This window comes from Oenanthe melanoleuca, chromosome 4 (assembly GCF_029582105.1).
Source record: "Oenanthe melanoleuca isolate GR-GAL-2019-014 chromosome 4, OMel1.0, whole genome shotgun sequence".
Classification (NCBI taxonomy): domain Eukaryota; kingdom Metazoa; phylum Chordata; class Aves; order Passeriformes; family Muscicapidae; genus Oenanthe; species Oenanthe melanoleuca.
The window spans coordinates 48,973,237-48,993,182 of record NC_079337.1 but is presented as its reverse complement, the minus strand read 5'-3'; positions in this window follow the sequence as shown (position 1 = coordinate 48,993,182).

The window sequence follows — 19,946 nt, the reverse complement described above, 5'->3', positions numbered from 1 at the left end:
GAGTGAAGTACACTAGTCCTGCATTCATCTCCCTGAGTGATGATTCTAAAACCTATTTTGCCACCAGTGAGTGTTATTTCTCTGCTGACTGGAGAATCAAAGAAAAAAGGATGATAACACTATAATAATCAGCAACTTTTTTCTTCCCATAAGAGGCTGAGGGTGAACTTTAAGCAGAGTTTTTAACAATGCTTCCATTCTACTGAGTGAAACCCTGACTTTTCTTGCAACCATAAGTGTTCTTGCTGCTGAATTCAGTGGAACTAAGATTTCCCCCATGATTGTTTAATTGTGACAACAAGCACTAGTATGTGCACTTCCAAGAGCTTACTTCTCAGTGCTGGTTTTTCTTAAAATATGTAATGCTTAAGGAGAAATCAGCCCTTTAGAAAATACAGCTAAAGAAGACTACAAAGTTCAAATTGATAAAAGCCTTCTGGCATTTGGATTTGCAATATGTTAAATTTGATTGCAAACTGCAGGGATCAGGAGCTAAAAATGCCAGGGTAAATTCAGTGACAGCTATCTTGTACCCTGAGTCTTAATATCTAATTTCTGTAAATGGTAATAAAGCATTAGAGTTTCTTACTTAACAGAGTTGTACATCTACATGCCAGGGTCAGGTTGTCCAGTTCCCTGCTGGTTTGAAGGGAAGCTGATCTTTGCTGATCATCAAGTGGAGTGAATAAGCATCAGGATTTCTGGCATGCAAAGTAGGGGTTGCAATTTTAAAAAGCAGCAGAATCAAGAAATAATCATAAGTAATGTTCATAAACCTTTTAGGAAAGTTCTACTATGCAAAGAACAACTGGTATTAGAAACAGACCCCTTATCTCTGGAAAACACATTTGTTAGGCTTATAAACAAGATATAAATTATGTATACCCTTGCTGCTGTGACAAAATACAACAAATACATTAAAAAAACATTTCATTAAATTTTAAATAAATTGAAGTTTTAAGTCATGAGGAGATTGTTTCTTTCAAGAAGGCTTTTTTTATATAACTTTGTTTTATCCTTATATGGCAAAAGTTGCTGCCAACTCCTTCAGAAAAAAATATTGCCATTAATGCTGTAAAAAAGAAAAAATAATGACTCATATAGCCACCAGGATATTTTTTTTCCAGTGAAAAAGATTAATGGCCCTCTACCCTGGCCATTACATGGTGTTAGAACAGTAAATTAGAAAAGCAGTCACCAAAATTTTTGAATTTGAAAAATAAAATGTACTTCCCAACAGCACTCAAAGACATTTCAGTCTTCATGATTTTACCAACAGGCTAGAAGGTTGGTTTCTTTTTCCCTCCAAAACACTTCAGTTTTCCTAATTGCTGCTGTAACTCAGCTAGGATAAACCACTTTCCTTCTGTATAATTTAAATCTTATATGACAGTGATATTCAGGTAGTATAAAACTTTATAATTATTTTTTTTCTTTTGGCCGATCTTTCTGTGCTTCCCCTTTTCTCCTCATGTTTATAACTTCTTTCCATCCTCCATATTCTATATCACTCCCTCCAAATCAGAGAAAATTCTCTTCTCTGCCTCTCTTTTTCAGAAAACAAAGACTTAGAGGAAAGTTACAAAAAACAGTAGTGGAAAAACTTGTCTCCAGTGACAGCTTTTGCAAAGAAACCCCAGGTAGTACAGTATACAATATTGCTAGTAATAACTCCTACAAAACCTGTTTAATTTGGGAGGAAAGAAGGCATTAAGTGGATTTTTGCACATTTTGCATGTTACATCGGTTAACATATCATTTTCCTGACAAATTAGGTGCATTTGTGAAAGGTCAGAGGTTCTGGATTGCAGCAAACTGAGGCTGTTTGGATCTTCTGTTCTGACAGATTCCATAGCAGCTGGAGCAAAGTAGGGTAACTAGTTCTGTTATAAAAATATAATAGATCCAAACCATGCTTTCAAATACACAGTAGCTTTATCCATTTAATCTTTTTCACTCCAAAGCAGAACCTTTCAAAGTAAGAAAAAATATTTTTAGGACCATTCAATTGAGTCAAATGCTTCCTCTACATCAAAGTATAATCAATGTTTCATGCTTCTTGTTGTTTCAGTGGTCATATGTACAGCTGAGAAAGGCTAAATACAGTGCTCAAAGTCCTTTGTCATAAAGCTGGAATGAAATTCCCTTCAAAAGAGATTTTCAAATCCACTAAGAGTTGGCCTAACACTTTTTTGACTGAGGCAAATAGACACTGCAGGTGTAGGGTCTCACAGGCAGTTCAGGCTGCTAGGCTGAAGGAAGCCATGGGAGAATTCAGCACTCAGATTGCAGAAAAGTAGTCTCAAGAGATATACCAAAATAAAAAATCCCAGTGATTAAATTAGAAATGCTTATTTGGCAGAAGCATGTCTAAGCACTGTTGATACAGTTCAGAAAGGAAATGTTTTGACCAGGGCAAGTGAGTGTTCCTGTGTGATCCTATGTGAATAACAAGAGTTATGGCTAAAATAAGGTGTTCCCTCAGTACTGCAGAAATCCCTGCTGAGTGCTACAGGGGAGGGAGACTGAGACCCATTTTCTAAGGTAGAGACCATTGCCTTGTTTCAGAAATCAGCAAAAAGATGGTTCATTTTTATTTCTCCAAATAAACTTTAATATTGAGCAGAGGTAATTTGATGCAGTTGCTTGGGTTTATTAACAAAGATGGACTAAAATGTGTAAATTGTTGAGTTTTAGACAGCTCAGTTCAATGCTGTTTCACTCTAATATTCAGAATAGCTAATCTGCAATTTTTACTACTTAAGTGAAGGTTTTCTGACACTTTTCTTGAAAGTAGAATTAGATTTCAAACAAAAGGAAACTGTTAATTTGAAAATTTTGAAGGAGTGGTGTGGAATAATAATTCCAGTTCTTTCCAACTGTTTTACCTGTAGTTAAAGAAAAATATTTTTCTAAGAATTACAAGGAATCTGGAATTTTCAACAATGTTCACTCACTAACAAACAGAAATCCTATGGAACACTGAATGTTCCTTTAAATGTGAAACTCACATAAAAATGTCATTTTTTTCTCCTGGTCTGGAAAAAGAAAAATTATAGAGCAGTTCTAATTTTACAAATTTCTACCTGTGAGAGTATGCAGAATGACCTCCCATCTCTCTGACAACCTTCAGACATTAACAACTCTAACTAGAAAATCTACTTTGAAATGACATTGTGCAGTTCTTCTACGCTGAAATGCAACACACAGGTTTCACTGAAGCATTCTTGACTTAGAGTCATAACATGGAACAATGAATATTGCTTAAATTATTTATTTAGGACAAAAACATAAGGAGAAAACAGACTTTATACCAACAGCACAGAAAGAAGCAGTCAACCAAGAACACAACCAAAACCATAAAACAAGCCTAAAATGTCTAAAGGGGATGGATGGATTTCCTGCAAAGTCTCACAGACTGCAGTTTTCCTTGATTTAGAAAATTATAAACTTATTTCTGCATAAATGAGAGAGAGAGAGAGAGATAAAACCCTCTGGAAACTTATTTTCTTGCTCATCCATCATTCTCAAGTATTGAATACTTTTAAAACCTTTCTTGACATGCCAATATTTGAGCAAAGATTTTAGTATCATTGGAGACAGAAAAAAACATCATTGGGATTTTCCACTGCAAGCCTACAGGTTCTTACCTTCAGCCACCATTAATCTCTGTACCATGGATATTTAGTGGCATAGGTTTTTAACCATCTCAGTTTTTTTTAACTTGCAGAAACACAGTAATTTTTCTTCTATCAATAGTGAGAAAAAAATGTTTCCAGTGTGTGTTTCTATATATATTTTTTTTTCACATTCTATAAAACCTCCTTTCCTTCACATCTGGTGAGGTATAAACTTTATTTTTCATTAACAGATCACTTCTGGGAGTGCTCAGATTGAACCTGCAGCATTTACTTGTCCCAGAGCTTTCCCCTCCCTCCAATATAAATCTAGTTGCAGTGGTAAAATGCTAAAATCTCACACCATTTTAAATCTAATTTCTTTCAACTTCCAAGTAATCTGCAGGTATTCAGACAGAACATATTTCCAATTATCAATTTCAAGTGTTCTAAGTTTATATATATTTTTAAAATTTTTGTTTACTTCATATATTTTTCTATACTCTAGATCTTACTCTGCAATGCAAGTACAGAGAGACAAACAGAAGAGTTTTATTTGTCTGTTAGACAAATAGAAGAGTATTATTTATCATTTGAAAAGAAAATAACCCAATAATATATTGGAACAAGATAGTCTGATTGTAATTTTGGTAATTTTTTAGTATTAATATTTAATTTTTCCTATTTCCAAAACCCTAATCAATTTAATATCTCCCTCAAGATCTTGTGCATGTGCATGAAGTATGAGCTAAGAAACCATGAACTAATTAGAATCTTACAATCTTATTGGCAAATTCCAATTCAGTCTAAACCCTAGTAAATTAGGATCATATGAAATAGGAATCATATTTCCAGTTAACTGTTGTTATCTCTCTGATAAATTAATTTTCAAAGGAGAATAAGATTACTTTTTCCCCATTTTACAGGTTGTTTAACTTCTTAGATGCAAGATAAGGAAAATGGATTATCATAGAACAGTCTGGTTTGGAAGGGAACTTTAAAGATCATCTCATTTCAACCCACATGCCATGGGCAGGGACACCTTCCACCACACAATGTTGCTCAAATCTCCATCCTACCTGAACCTGAACTCATTCAGGGGTGAGGCACTACTTTGTGCAATGTCTCAGTGCTGGACCACAATCAAAGTAAAGAATTTCTTCCTATTATCTAATCTAAACCTACCCTCTTTCAGTTTAAAAGTATTACCTTTAACAATACCTGAAGAACATTCCCTCTGGATCCTTCCAGTAGGCCCCCTTTAGGTACTGGGAGGCTGCTGGAAAGTGTCTCCAGAGCCTTCCCTTCTTCAGCCCTCTCTTCTTCAGCCCCAGCTCTCTCAGCCTGTCCTCAAAGGAGAGGTGCTCCATCCCTCTGACCATCCTCATGACCCTCCTCTGGACTTGCTTGTACAGATCCATGTCCTCCTAAGGTGGAATCCTCAGAATTGGATAAAGTATTCCATGGGGATCACACAAGAGCTGGGGAGAGGGGAAGAATCACATCTCTCAAACTGATGCCACAATTCTGATGCAGTCCAGAACAGGACTGGCTGCATATTGTGCACATTCCCAACTCATATTTTGGTTTTTATCTACCAACATTCCCAAGTCCTTTCTGTAGGGTTGCTTTCAATCCACTCACTGACCAGCCTCTATCCATGTTTGAGCTGCCCTGGCCCTTGCAGGACCTTGCCTGAGTTGAACTTCATGAGGTTTGTATGGTCTCACCTCTCTTCCATGTCAATGTCCCTGTGGATGGCATCCCATCTCTACAGAACAGCTGGAAGTGCACTTGACCCCACTGTCTATATCCCTGACAAAGGTGTTAAATGACACTGGTCCCAACACTGACCTGTCAGCAGGATGCTTATCACTGCTCTCTGACATTGAGCCACTGACCACAACACTCTGAGTGTGACCATTCAGCCAATTCCTTACCCACCAAGCTATTCATCTTTCAAATCCACATCAATTTCAACATAAGGGTGTCGAACAGGACCGTGTCAAATGCTGGGAGCATGTCAAATGCATTTTCAAATCTATTTTCCACCAACCCTACTGTTACTGTAACCCTGAGATTGCCAGGCATCATCTGCCCTTAGAGAAGCAGTGTTGGCTATCAACAATCACCTCTCTATTTTCCATGTGCCTTAGCATATTTTCCAGGAATATCTTCTCCATTATCTTGCAAAGAACAGAAGTGGGACTGACTAGCCTGTATTTCCCTGGATGTTCCTTTTTTTTTCTTTTTAAAACTGGGGGTTGTGTTTTCTTTACCAGTCACTGAGAAGTTCACCAGTCTGTCATCACTTTTTAAATATGATGGATAGTAGCTGTGCAGCTTCATCTGTCATAAAAACCATGACAGGTTGTCATTTGGGGTTCATGACCTGGATGAATCAAGCCACTCCTTTGGTTTCTCTCCTGTCCTGTGTCTATAGAAGAGTTGCCATTGCAGCCCTTATTGACTTGTTCTGGCAGATGTCAAGACCAGTTATATAGAAAAGAATATAAAACTATGACACATAATCTAATATGCAATCATATCATTCAAAGAGGTTCTTCTCTGATCACATATTTCAAGATATTATTTTACACTAATGTTAAATCTTGTGTATTTTACACTTTTAATAGCCAGTGACAATGTTTCTATTATCCTCACACTTGTAAGCTAAAAGCAAGCCATTAATACTCAGTAGTTTGTTTACTAAAAGAATTTATTTAATTTCAGGTTATTTTTAATGACTTTAAAAAGTAAGTTCACCTCTCTCTAGTAATTTTTCTCGATCTGTATTGGTTTAAATACACTCTTTGTCTTCAGCCAAACAATACTGCATGACTCAGTACAAATTATTAATTATCCTGCAGGAAAATAATTTAATGTGTAATATATTCTACTTTGTTGATATTGTATATAGATAACATATAGCTAAAAGATAAAGTTATATCTTAATTGCTCTGTATTATTCATTACTCCACAAAGTTTCTTCTTATCTGAAAAGACACAGCTGTGTGTATATTGCCCTCATCACCGAGGCACCTTGTTAATTTTGCAGCCAGAGACACTGAAATATACCAAAGATGAGAACTGCTCCAGTTCTCTCACAATGTTGTGGTATAAGACTTGGAATTCCCAAAATAATAAAATTACTCTATAATAAATTTTTTCCCTTTCTAGGCATTCTTTCAAAAGTCTCTTTGGTCTCCTCTCTTCCAGAAGAAAACTACATGACATATTTAGAAACTGAGGTAGTAATGAGAAAAATTGAGATATCATATGATTTTCTAAGATCTGTAATTTCAGAAATATCTATCTCATATTGGCCCAGGTCTCACCAGTAGCATTACACTTCTGTTAAATAACTAACTCTGAAATTATAACCCATTTCCTGGAAATGTGAGCTCCCTTTTTTGAGCACTAAATTGCCATAAATATGATGTCTCTATGACTTATGAGTAACAAAATTATGTAGCTCCAATATTTTCTTTAATATTTCCCAAAAATCTGCTTAGTCACAGGCAACATGTATAAAGGAGAGCTTCAGTAAAAGTTGTCATTTCATATTTATCTTTCTTTTAGCACATTGGTGCTGATTGCTAATCACTGTATTATTTCGGGCTTTTTCTGTGGCAAAAATTCATTCACACCTTCCCAGTCTAATTTTAGGATTTTTTTTCTTTTTAATGTTTGTACCTCTTTGAATTTTCTCACCAGTATATTAGTCTTCTTTTGAAACACTGTTAAACAAATATGCTGCTTGAATTTTTTTTTTATTTACAACTTTTCCTGTTTACTGTTGACCCTGATATGATACAGTGCATTTTCAAAGAGAGGATATATTATTCATCCAAACAGAAGAAGCTATGCTGTGTACATAAAAATAAGAAAGTCTTTTTGACACTTCATGAATACCTCTCATTTTACAAGATATTCAAAAGACACAAAAAAAGATCAATGAAAAAGAAAGAAAACACTGATGTCAAGTTTTGAATTGAAAGTGGCTACACCCTCTTTATATCTTAGAAATCCCTCCTGACAATACTCTACACACTAACATTGCTGAACACACAAGCCTACAGTGAAAGCACTGGGGACAGGTGGTGTTGGACTATTTCTCTGAAAAATTAGCTCACAAAAGGGAGGACCACATAGAAATGGTCTGCCTTAGCTATTTAAGAGCTCACACTCTCTTGTAAAGGTCCATCTATCATTATTCATTTGAAGTGGATTTGTATTTGATTATACAGTGCTCCAAATATTATCGAAGAAAAAGAAAGAAATAGGATAATGAAAGAAAGAAAGACCAAAAGAAAGAAATGCTTTGGGTTTAAAAATCACATTCTGAATTGAATTGTATAGGCTTCCATGTCTTTTAAAAATTACACAATGTAAAGTAGCATTCTGGCATGCAGATTGAGAATAGATAAAGGGAAAAGAAAAAGAATTATGTTAGACTGGAAAAAACTGAGTTGTATTATTTCTTCTTAGCATTAAGAATGCTGTAAAAGAAATATAAGGTTTAATAAATGCCTTGTCCAGTTTAGTGCACTTTGTAGTGCTGAAAGGAACAGAAAATGTGTAAACCAATTGCTTCTTTAGAGTGGATGTATATAGGTTTCTGAAATATTTCCTTTACCATTTTTAAAGTATTTAATAAAAATTAGTTCCCTTTTTCCATATGTTTATAGTGTCTTTTTAATCTGTTTGAGCAAACAGGAAACTTGGTGCAAGGAAGGTAAGGATATCACATCAAATTTGTTTTATAGTTATGGCATGGGATCATTGACTTTCTAAGCATTTGGCTTTCTTCTACCTGCCATGGATTCTGGGCTTATCTGGAGAAGATTTCATTCTGCCTTGATGAGGATTTTAAATGGAAAGCCCTAAATAGAGTGAATGCCACTGAATATTCAGTTGTTTGCTGTGTGTCCTTTTATGAATTTACGACGCTTGAATTCTATAACAGAGCCCTGAAAAACAACATTCTAGTTCACAGGAATATAAAAATCATTAGTGTTTTGAGTTAGGCTGAGGACACAAACAAAATACCTTGACTAGAAGAAAACTATAATACCCAAACAATAAAAATTTCCCAGAAGTTTGATTACAAAAAAACACCAAACTTATTGACTAAAGTCAAAATAGGAAGCATTTGGACATCTTCCACTGAAGTAACTTCACAGCATTCATTTTGTTATTTCTTCTTTTTCAGTCTTGCTGGGGAGTAACAAAGTAATTACTCATCTGTTAAAAAATCCAGGCAAAAAGGAGGAGTATGTTTCTCTATTTTAACATAACTTTATGAAAGCAATATTATTTCATATATGGCCAAGTTTCTTCTCATTTTCCTGCAATGCTTCTGTGTACCATAATCCAAACAGCAGCAGCAAAAAAATAAAAGCCAGGTAAAATAGGGGCATGTGTTTGCAATAACACAAAACTGAGCAAACACACCTATCATAGAAGTCTCCTTTTTTTAGCTTTGACTCTACTAAATTTGAAATTCAGCAGATCACAATCCATGCAACCCTTACACAAAGCACCAAATAACCCCAGTTTTAAACTTAGTTCCAGCTTTACATTCTTGTACATGCCTTTATTGAGGCTAACTAATAACAGAGGTGGTGGATAGAGAGAATCTTTGTCAGAAAAATAAGAGGGAAAAAAAAAAGAGAAAGAAGAAAGTCTTTTTCCTTAATCAGCCCCTCTTCTTCTCTGTAGGGATGTTCAAACAGTTAAGAGAGCACCTGCTGTTCATGGGGGGAGGAACATTTGTTCTGCCAAAGGAAGTATTTTGCATAAAGCCTTGTGGATCAAGAGTGGCACCCAGTGGCTGATGCTTTTCCACAGGAATGCAGTTCCAGAGGCTGCTCTTCCCTGACCTCCTGTCTAACGTGCCTTCCACAGGGAAGGAATAGCTCTGAAGACAGCCTGGTTTAATAGAATTAAGCCAAATATTGTTTGGTAGGTTTCTATTTTCTTCTAATAAAGTATTTTAATATTCTGAGCAGCATGCAATGCATGATGTTTTCAAATAGCAGTTTTATATAGGTTTTAGGCAGACTTTTGCTAGTTAGTGCTAAAAATAACCCAGCCAATGTGAAAGAAGAATGATAAAGTCAACGTGAGAGAAAAATTAGGCAATTAATAAAACCAAAATGGCATCTTGGGATAATACTGTGAAAGCATGTAAGTTTAAGCAGTGCTTACATGTAACACAGTGTTATACTAATGTTAATTAATAATATATTATTATCATAATATTAATAATGCAGCAAGATTCCATTATATAAAAGTATGCATACCCATTACTTCTGTAAGAAATTATCTATATGGTTGCACTCACATTTCTTCCTCTGAAGCTCTGATGAAGCCAGTGAATCAACACAAAAGACTGCAGATTCTTCCAGACACAACCTGTGTTTTAAGATTTGTAGGCAGGATTAACTTAAATAGAAAGAAAAGAAAAATTTACTGTATTTAAATTTATGCTTTTCTTTCAAAGTGCTGCAGTACAGTTAACTAAAGGGTGTTCCCTTATTGTTTGTGAGGGAACAAATAATATCTAAATTACTTGTCCTTCAGGGTAATCATTACAAGGATTTTTCCCTGCCTGATGTTGTGGATAGGAGTATTGCTTGCTATGTGACAACACAGCCTATTTTATTTAATTTAATTCTCACTGCAGAACTAGTGAGTTATATATAAATATATATGTATATATATACAGACACACACACAAATCACTATATAACTACACAGATAAACATATCTTACTCTCCCTGGGTCATTTGTTATCCAAATAAGATAAACACTATCCTGTTCAGACTGCTAAACAGCATTTGTTGAATTACTGCCTTCATATGCAATTAGGTAGTGTTACACTGATGGGAAAGAATAAAAATTGTAACTGAAAATCTGCAGTGAAAAAGAACAGAAACTTAGAACTTAAGGTGGAAAAAACAAGTAAGACTGCTCCTGAAAGATACAAACTGCAGAGCAGGTGGCCTAATCCTCAGATAAATTAGGTTTCCTAAAAAATGCAGGTGCATTTGAAAACTGAAAAAAAAAAAAAAAACCAACAAAAAAAAACAACAAAAAAAAAAACAACAAAAAAAAAACACAACCCAATCAATAAACAACCTCACTTTTTTCTTCTAATGATATCTTTGTTGATAAGCTGATGCTAAGGAAAGCTTTTCAATAGGTTTTCTGACATTTTCCTACAAAGATTCTCTTCTAATTGTATTTTCAAATTCAGCCACACAGATTTTTTGGAATTTTGAGTTCGGTTTGTTGGTTGTTTGGTTGTTTGGTTGTTTTTTTAGAAAACAGTATAATACTCTGTTCCAAATGATGTGTTAACTAGTTAAAACAACATTTTTTTTTACATACCAGAAAGATGAAAAATGCTGTCTGCCTCTAGCAGTCTACCTCTTGTCTCTCTCCAAAACAGTTTTGGAGGTACCACTGCTTTCTGTGAAGCAGATTCCTGTGTTCTGGCTGAGAATCCTAAAATGTAGAGTTGCCTGCATATTTTGTATTCCTTCTTTTCAAAAGTAGGAACACAGATACAGCTAGGCAGCCTAACAAAATCTCCAAATTCCTTCTACCAAAAATTACCTGCAAGAGCTCAAAATCCATTACAGCTTGACAGATTATAAGGAAAGAATCCTATGGTGTGGATATAAGGTTAAATTCTAAATTATACATGATTTGTTAATAAAAACTTTTAAAAGTATGCATATATATATATGTATGTATTACAAAATGCTTTCTACAAAAAGGCTTGTTGCTTTCATACTTAAGACTTCAAGAAACAAAAGAGTTGATGGTGTTACCATTCCAAGGAGACATTCTCCTCCAAGCATTCTCTGCACTGCCCTTCTACCTGCCAAAGACAGTCTGATTAACACTTCCCTCTGGGAATCATTTCTGCCAGACCAACATTCTGCTTTATCAGCTCCTTTGTAGCTTAGTGAAACAGCATCCATGACCTTCTGAAACCTCCTTGACCTTATATTAGACTCCTCCATGGCTGAGAAATGTGATCACTTCTTCCAAAAGAATATTTGACAGCTATATTCAGTCACCCCAGAAACACTGTTGTCCCAGTTATCACCAGCAAATAAAAATCTAGCAGCTAGGTGGTATTTGATATAAACAAAGCACTTGCCCACGGCAAATTCCCTCAGCAGACTAAAATAGGAAAGGTTTACATTTCAGCTCATAACCTCTCACATCAGAAAAATTACCCTTTATACAAATATAAATGGCAAACGATGAATGAGGCTCATTATAGGTTTTAGAAGAAGGAAAGATGTAAAAGTAATAAACAACCAGAACAGGATAGTTCAGGATGACTTGACCTTATATTATGCTTGCCATGTTTCAGCAAATGAAGGCCATCAGAGAATGTTTGAGGATCAGGAGAAATTATTTTACTCCCTTTGGAAAAGATGTTTTTTATAACAAGGACATGGGCATTTTCATTTACACTTTTATTTGTGCTATGTCTATTACAGGCAAGTTTTTAATGAACTGACAAAGTTATTGCAATTAACACTGTTCCACACCAGCTACATGGGAGAAACTCACTCCAGACCAAGGAATTGCATTTCACAGTCTCATTTCACAATAGCTATCAGTTCATGCAATTTTTAGGGAGGCATTATTATATACTGAGATATCTTGGATTTCCCATCCCCCTCTTAACTAATCTCACTACTCACAATTCAGACATTTTACCACTGCTATTAAGTATCATTTAACCATTCCAGTTTGATACAGGTGAGCAAATTATATGCTAGAAGTAACCTCAAAATGCCATGCATTAAGTAAAAACAAGCAGTTTTTAATTGAAAGTCACATGGACCTTAACCTTATATCCTCTTCCAGTCTTCAACTTAAACACACAGGTTCTTTGTCCACTGCACTTGCACATGGTAAAGGCACTTTATAGTCCTCACCAAGAAGCCTCAGGTGCTGTTGATTTTTTTGCCAGATGACTGAGTCCTTCATAAAACATTATTTGATGTCTCTTCCTTTTGGGTGGCATCCCTGGAGCAGACACACTGCTGTTATCCAGTGGCAGCCCTTTCACTGTGACTATTTCTCCCTTTGCCTGCCAGCCAGGTACCAGTCTCCACCATCTGGCAATTGCATCACTACAAAACACAGTGTTGTTCACTAAACCCTCCTTCTGCAACAAGGGAAGCAAGCATAAAAAAAACCAGAGAGCACTTCAGAACTCCAGTAAAAAGTATTTATACTTTAGAGCAAGCAAATCCTCTCCTGGCCTCTTGGTCAGTCATAATTTTTCTGCAGCCCTCCAGCCAAGTTAATCCATGTCCTGTAGCTTGTTCTATTCAAAAATTTAAAAAATTAAAAAAAAGTCAGTCTATGGCTGTAAATTAAGACTTAAATATTTTTATGACATGCATGATTTTAAGGAAGTACTCAATGCCTGGAAGGTGTTGTAGTCATGATTAAATTATAGGTGAGATAGAAAAAGCAACACTCACAGATTAATTAATTGCTTCTCAAATATAGTAGTCCTCATGCCCTGATGACAAAACAGAAAACTCAGGAGACTGACTGGCAAATCAATGATAGCTTACAATTGCATTCTTTTACTCTTATCCCAGAAAACCAGTAGGCTCAATATTTTTCAGCTTCCATTACATTTCAGAATAAATTGGAAGAGAGAAATTTGATATTCTACATGGAACAATAACTTATTCAAGCATTCCAATTTTTTGTTTCTACATAGAGCAAACTTTCCACAATAGCTTCTGCTCTGAATTTTTAATTTATATTTTTAATTTAGTTTTCTGTAGGCTCCTTTGCATTGACACATTGTGATTCAGCTGAGCCCAAGTTCACAGTGTTGAATAAGCCTCCCAAGCAAGCTAAAGAATTTTTATGTCTTAGATCCAGTTGAATAGGTTGCTGCATTAAAACCATTGACGTGTGTGAACTAAACCTTACTCACTGTTAGTGTTGGGATAAAATATTCAAGACCATAAAATCTGTCCTCAGAAACTCTGGAACCTGCTTTAGCATTAAAGGTATTATCTACACATACCATAAAATAAATGATGCATGTCTATTCCTACAATATATAAATATACCTATATATTTAATATAAATTCCTTACCAAAACAAAAAAATTACTGTGACAGTCTATATCAGGAACATGAAGGTAAAATCTTTATTTCAGCATCACAACAAATTAATATTTTAACTGGCACACTGATATAAAAAGGATGCCTTTAGAAAAATTAGAATATATATTAAATACCTAGAGCATATCACAGCTGCTACACAGTCATACTGTTGCTTACTTACATTTCAGTAGAAACAATAACATGCAGGAAGATCCTGTCTTTACCAGTAGTTTTTGCTTCAACCAAAGGCCCCTATTGAGAAGGAAGACAAAAAAAACGGAAACATTTGAGTTCCCACAACAACACCTTCAGAAAAGTTATTTTGTATGCTCTGTATTTTCACTTACTCATTCCAATTTCATTTATTTTTTGAAAGATATAGTCCCATCTAATGCTAAACAAGGTAAAGGCTCTGCAACTCCAAAATCAAAGCAGAAAGGAATTTTGGATGTAGCCCCCTTCCTTTTTGGAGTCTAGTGAAGGCAAAGAAAGCATCTTCTGTTTGCATTGACAAGAATGAAATCTGACCTAAGGCTAGTTTCAGAAACACAAGAGCTGTTGATTTTAGCAAGGACAGAGTTTTATCCACCCCTTAGTATTTCAAGCTGCTAGGAGTTTTCACCTGCATATTTACACAAAATATCAATGATCACTGGACTTTTGGAGCAAGCTACAAGTTACAGAAAACATCTAAACTTCAGAAGATAAACTTGACAAGCCTGAGAGAGATTAACATTTTTAGTAACAGCACAGTTCTGGTTGGGCTGTTACCACAGAGTTTGGAAAACACTGAGTTAAGGAGGTTCAACATGTTGCTGATAGTTTTCTACAGCTTTCCACATAAACATGCAGTTTAATCAGTCTGAGCTCATATTTATATCTTCTGCTACATCATGTTCATTCATTCTATAAATTGCAGAAGTTTAAATAATACCACACTCTTTAAAAAAGAAAAAAAAAAAGAGATATAATTATTTGCATGATTACTTTGCTTGCTATAAACTTTAGAATTCTGTCCTCTGGAATTTTAAGGGAAGTATTAGATTTTTCTTCTAACACAACGAATTTAAGATGCAAAATGGATTTTAATTTTTGTTCTCAAGTGTTCTGAAACCTATCCAGCACTGGTCCCAGAGGAGTGGAGAGATGTACATTTGAAGTGTGTGATTCCCAGCTCTCATCTGAGCTTTTTCAGCTTCTTCCTTCTTCTACTACATATGAGAGATCTTCATCTGTATTTTGATGTTAATTTTAGAAGACAACTAAAACAGCCAGGCTGGCAATGGGTGTTCCATCTTATCCGCTTTCCTTCATATAGCGAGGAGAAAACTTTGGAAGAGACAGCTGACTTTTCCTTTCCAAGCATTTCCTTTAAAAGTTTTTGATTGCTGGGCCTGCTGATGCTGCAGATTTTTTTTACAGCATGGCAGCCATTAAAAGGAAGAGAAAACTGTCAGTACTGTTTTTTCCACTAAGGTGCAAACAGCTGAGCCAAACTGAAATTCTATCAGATAAAGTGAAAATTGTGAGACAACCAGGATGTACCTGTACTATGCTTAGTTTTTTTTGTTTCCCAATATACTTTGAGTTAAATATTAATTTTCAGGAAAAGGTAACCTGCACCATAAAATAGAGCTTAAAAAACAAAACAAAACAAAACAAAAAAAAAAAAACAAAAAAAAAACAAAACAAAAAAAAAAAAAAAAAAAAAAAAGAAAGAAAGAACAAGCTATTATCAACTGTGACTGAGTGAAACTAAATGCCAGAGAGCTTAATAGCAGTGCAGTGGTCACAGAAGCCTGGTGTTTAAAAATTAATTTCTAGTTTGAAGCTGTTAGTGCCAGTGCCAAGAGCATACAAAGTACATTTGTTCATCACCAGAGCTAGTTTCAGAGTAGAAAACTCAAGAGAAAGACAATGAGGCCTCTCCAGTTTCTAAAATAGATCTGGGAAATGTTTAAAATCTCCAGGCAATGAAAAATAGATTTCCACAAAAGAATAGCTAAAGGGCAAATTAGAGAAATATTTTGTCACATTTTATATGCCTATAAACTTGTCTACTTCACAAATTATGGCCTCCTATTAATTTGATAAAAAGCTAATCAGATGTTAGTTTTCTCTGAAATAGATATTTAGGGAACATGTTCTGCTCTCTCCACTCCCACTTGAAAGAAAATAGATGCTTATTAGACCATTGACTTCTTAAAACAGAAACAAATATTATACCACTTTTCATGCTATAAGTGAAAAGAGAAACAGATTTGCAGATTCAATAACTGAGTTGTAAATACATTGATGCAGCTACTCACAAGCAGGGCAGGAAGGTTTCATTGTACCCATCCAAGATGTCACCACAGGCATTGAGATGAAGCACTTTGTACTTTCATCTGTGAACACAGCAAACCTGAAATTCCTGAACAACCCTGACAGCTCCTGGCCAGCAGTTCTAATATTTTAACAGAGATATTGAGAATGTGGTGTTTTATCTATCCTGCTGCACTGCCAGCATTTCAGTGAATGAAAGGGGTGACCTAATGAGATAACATTTCACACTGCAGGAGCACCAAAAAAAAAGCAAGTAAGCACATTTTGGAATTATGAAAGCCAAGACTGTTCTAAAGACCAGCTTTTGATGGTTGATAGCATTCTTTCTGTATGAGAAGAGGATGAAAATAATTTTTGCTTTCAGAACAACAGGAAATTATTCATAGTAAACAAAATCTGTGCTGTGTTCAGTTCAGTAAACAAAGATTTATTTATGTCAAAATGCTTATTATTTTGACCTACTCACAGGCAGACAAAAAACATTTTTTGGATTCAGTTGTTTGGTACTCTGTATTCAGGGCATATAAGTGGTCATCTAATACTTAGAGATTGTTTCTCTTCCTTGATTGGTTGGTTGTTTTTAAATGGAAAAATATATTAATCTTTTTACTGCAGAAATACTTATTTGCATGCAAATACATGTCTCTATAAGTAGAGTAGCTATTCTCCAAAAATCCATTGGAACAATAAGGCATTCACATGAATATTTGTAAATAGTAAATAAAAAAAGGGGAAGGAATGTGGTGAAACATGACAGCTCTTCAGAATATAAATTTATGCTTTCCAGCATCTAGACAAAATAATTCAGTTCATCTGATTATCCACTGCATGTACTTTGCTGAGCCATTTACATTTGTGCAAAGCAGGAGCAATGTAGGAATTACCCACTGGCAGACTTGGCTCACCATTCTCATTCCAGTTGTTCTTTTTATGCATCCAGTTTTCCAAGCAATGGTGGGAGAGAGCCGTGCCCCAAATGACTGGCTGCAGCAAGTAATGTTTCATGTGATTTTACAGCACAGCTAGAAATACCAGTTCAGAGTTTAATCTTAAAGTAGCAACAAAATATGAATTTAATTAATAATGGTATTGATAATGAGCTTTCAGCCTAGCTGTCGGCAACATAACAAGGGCTATGGCTGGCAGCTGAAGTTAGATAAACACAGCATTTTAATCAGGTACCCATTTTATCTGTGAGGGGAAATAATTAGAACATGTTGCACAGGTTCCTCTTGGCAACTTAAAAATCAAGATACTATTTTCTTTCTTTGCAGGTGAAAAGTTGAGGATGTCCTATGGCCTATACTCTGAAACTAAATCATCACACTAAATGTTTCTAGTCACTTATTCAAAAAGTCCTTCAAACAGTTACTGGCTTTGCCTTCTGCTAACTACCAGAGCTATTGAAGTTGTAGTGCTGCTGGAATTGTCACAGCTTAAAACCCAAGAGAAATAAAGACTTCAAATAAGAGGAGATTTTTCTGAAAAGGTTAAGTGAAAAGGGGAAACAGGATTAAGGAGACAATATTAGGGTAACATAAACTATTCTACAGGTTGAAATAGGTATGATACATTCTGAGACTGAAGTTAGGAATAGTCATTCTGAGCTTAATTTATTATTCATTTTTATTAACATATTTATTATGCTTGAAAGGAAAAAGGAGGTCTGTACCTTGTCTGTGAAATAGACAAGATTTTGCCAAGTATAAGAAAAACAGAAAATAAAATTATGCCAAAGGTTATATTTTTCCTACTGTGCCTGATGAACACTCTGCAAACTCCAAAATCTGTTCCAGATGTGTCCTGTGTTAAGTGTGTAACAATGTCACAAATAAAGAAAATAAGCATCTTTTCTATTCATTAGTTAGAAAACAGTACCTTCATCTCAGTTTTAGCAGTACAACTTTAATAAAAAGGACAAAGTAGGGCAAAGAAGTGCCAATTCTTTTCTGTACTCACTGCATCAAGGTTTAGTGCACAGGCTGAGGAGAGCACAGATACTTATTAAAGATGCTGACTGTGGCATAAAAGCTAATTACAGTATTGTGCCTCCCTTTATAACAAACAATTCTACTTCCCTATATTAGTTTGAGGTGACTCAAAGTCTTCAATTAGAATTCTCAGGGTTTCTCACATAGGCAAACACTGCAGGATTTGAACAAGTGGATATGCTTACTGCTCATATTGCATACTGCTAACTGTAATTATAGTATTTATGAGTTTAAACCTTAATGACAACAAATGCAGTAGCTACCCTGCTTTTGTACTTGAGATGTCATTTTTAGTTTTTCCTCAAATGCTGTATTAAAATGCATTCAGAGGGTAAAAGAGTGAAGTATTTTCCCTTCCCTCTCTCCATTTTTCTCTATTCAGCTCAGGTATTGGGGTTCTTGGAGAGACATTCATGGAAGTGGAAGGACTGATGCAAACCCTTAAATATTTGTTAAATCTTTCCTGAAAATAAATTAATAAATGAAAAGGAATTGTTTGCAGCAATTTTACCTCTCTCAAGATCTGAACGACGTTTGTGGAAACTGGTGACTGACTACAACCTCTGCTAAAAGAGAAGAATCTATAACCAAGAAGGGCTAGGATTTTGTGAAGAACAAGACTGTCTCACTAATCTCCTAGCACTTTGTGAGCAGGTAATTAAATGCATGGATAAGAAGGATTCAGAGAACATAAAGTATTTGGATCTTTCAGAAACGCTTGAGAAGGTTCAACACTAAAACCTTAGACAGGAACAAAGCTGCCACAAACAGAGTCTTGGAAGGTGGGAGACATTTTATGAGATGACAGCTGATGTAAAGAAAGAAAACAAAGGGTAAAGATTTAATAGATTTTGTCTAGGATACAGAAGAACCACAAGTGATGAGGGATGACTTTGGGTACTGTCTTGGTTGTCTAAAGAGCTGAAAGATGCAGACTAGAGGAGTCATTGCTTTAGCAGGCTGGTGTCCTGTACAGCTGTCCTCTAATAGCTTATTGTCTTTTTTCAGTACTTAGGGTATTTGCATTTATTGCAGAACAGAAAATACATGAGGTAAAAATTAGAAAGAAATTGTATGAAGTGCTACAACAAATTAAAGTCCAGATCTGAATCAGCAATGGGCCCCTATCTAAACATGGGCATGTGCAAGTTGTGCCTTCCAGAGGGCATCCCATGGTAGAGACAGCTCAGCCTACTTTAATTAGAATATCTCTGAGCAGTTTTCAACATTATTCATAATCTCTGTTATTTTGTCTAGGAGTTTGCTTTATTCCTAATATTGCATCCATGAGAGAGGAATATCCATTTTCTGTTGGCTTTATGTTTTGTTGTGTTGGCTTTGTTTTAAGCATCATGTTTTATCCTCCAGCAGCAGTTTAGTAAGGCCTATTACATTCTGACAGTTTGAAACATGAAGCTGTGACAATAAGGTGCTGCTGTAGTGAAAATAGCCATTTCTACCAAAGGAACAGCAACATATTTAATGGTGAAAGGGGAAATGTAGTACAATACATTTTTGCCCCTCTTTTGTTTCTGTGAATGTTATCTCCTTTTTAATTAATTCCTTCTTGTTCTTTTCATAATTTCACAGTTCTGTAGGCCCCATTGAGCAGAGTAACTCAAGCATGTGCATGAACCCTGAGAACAGCCCCACACACAGCAGCAGTGAGGGATGACTGGATGTGGTGTGGCACTACTGAGGTAATCCTGAGAGGCAGCCCCAGTATTGGGAGCTGCAGATTCCACATGTTTTAGGGAATACCTTAATGAAAGGATCACTTCAACAGACACATTTCCAATTTGTCTGAGATTATTACTCCAAGGACTACACAAGTTCACGTG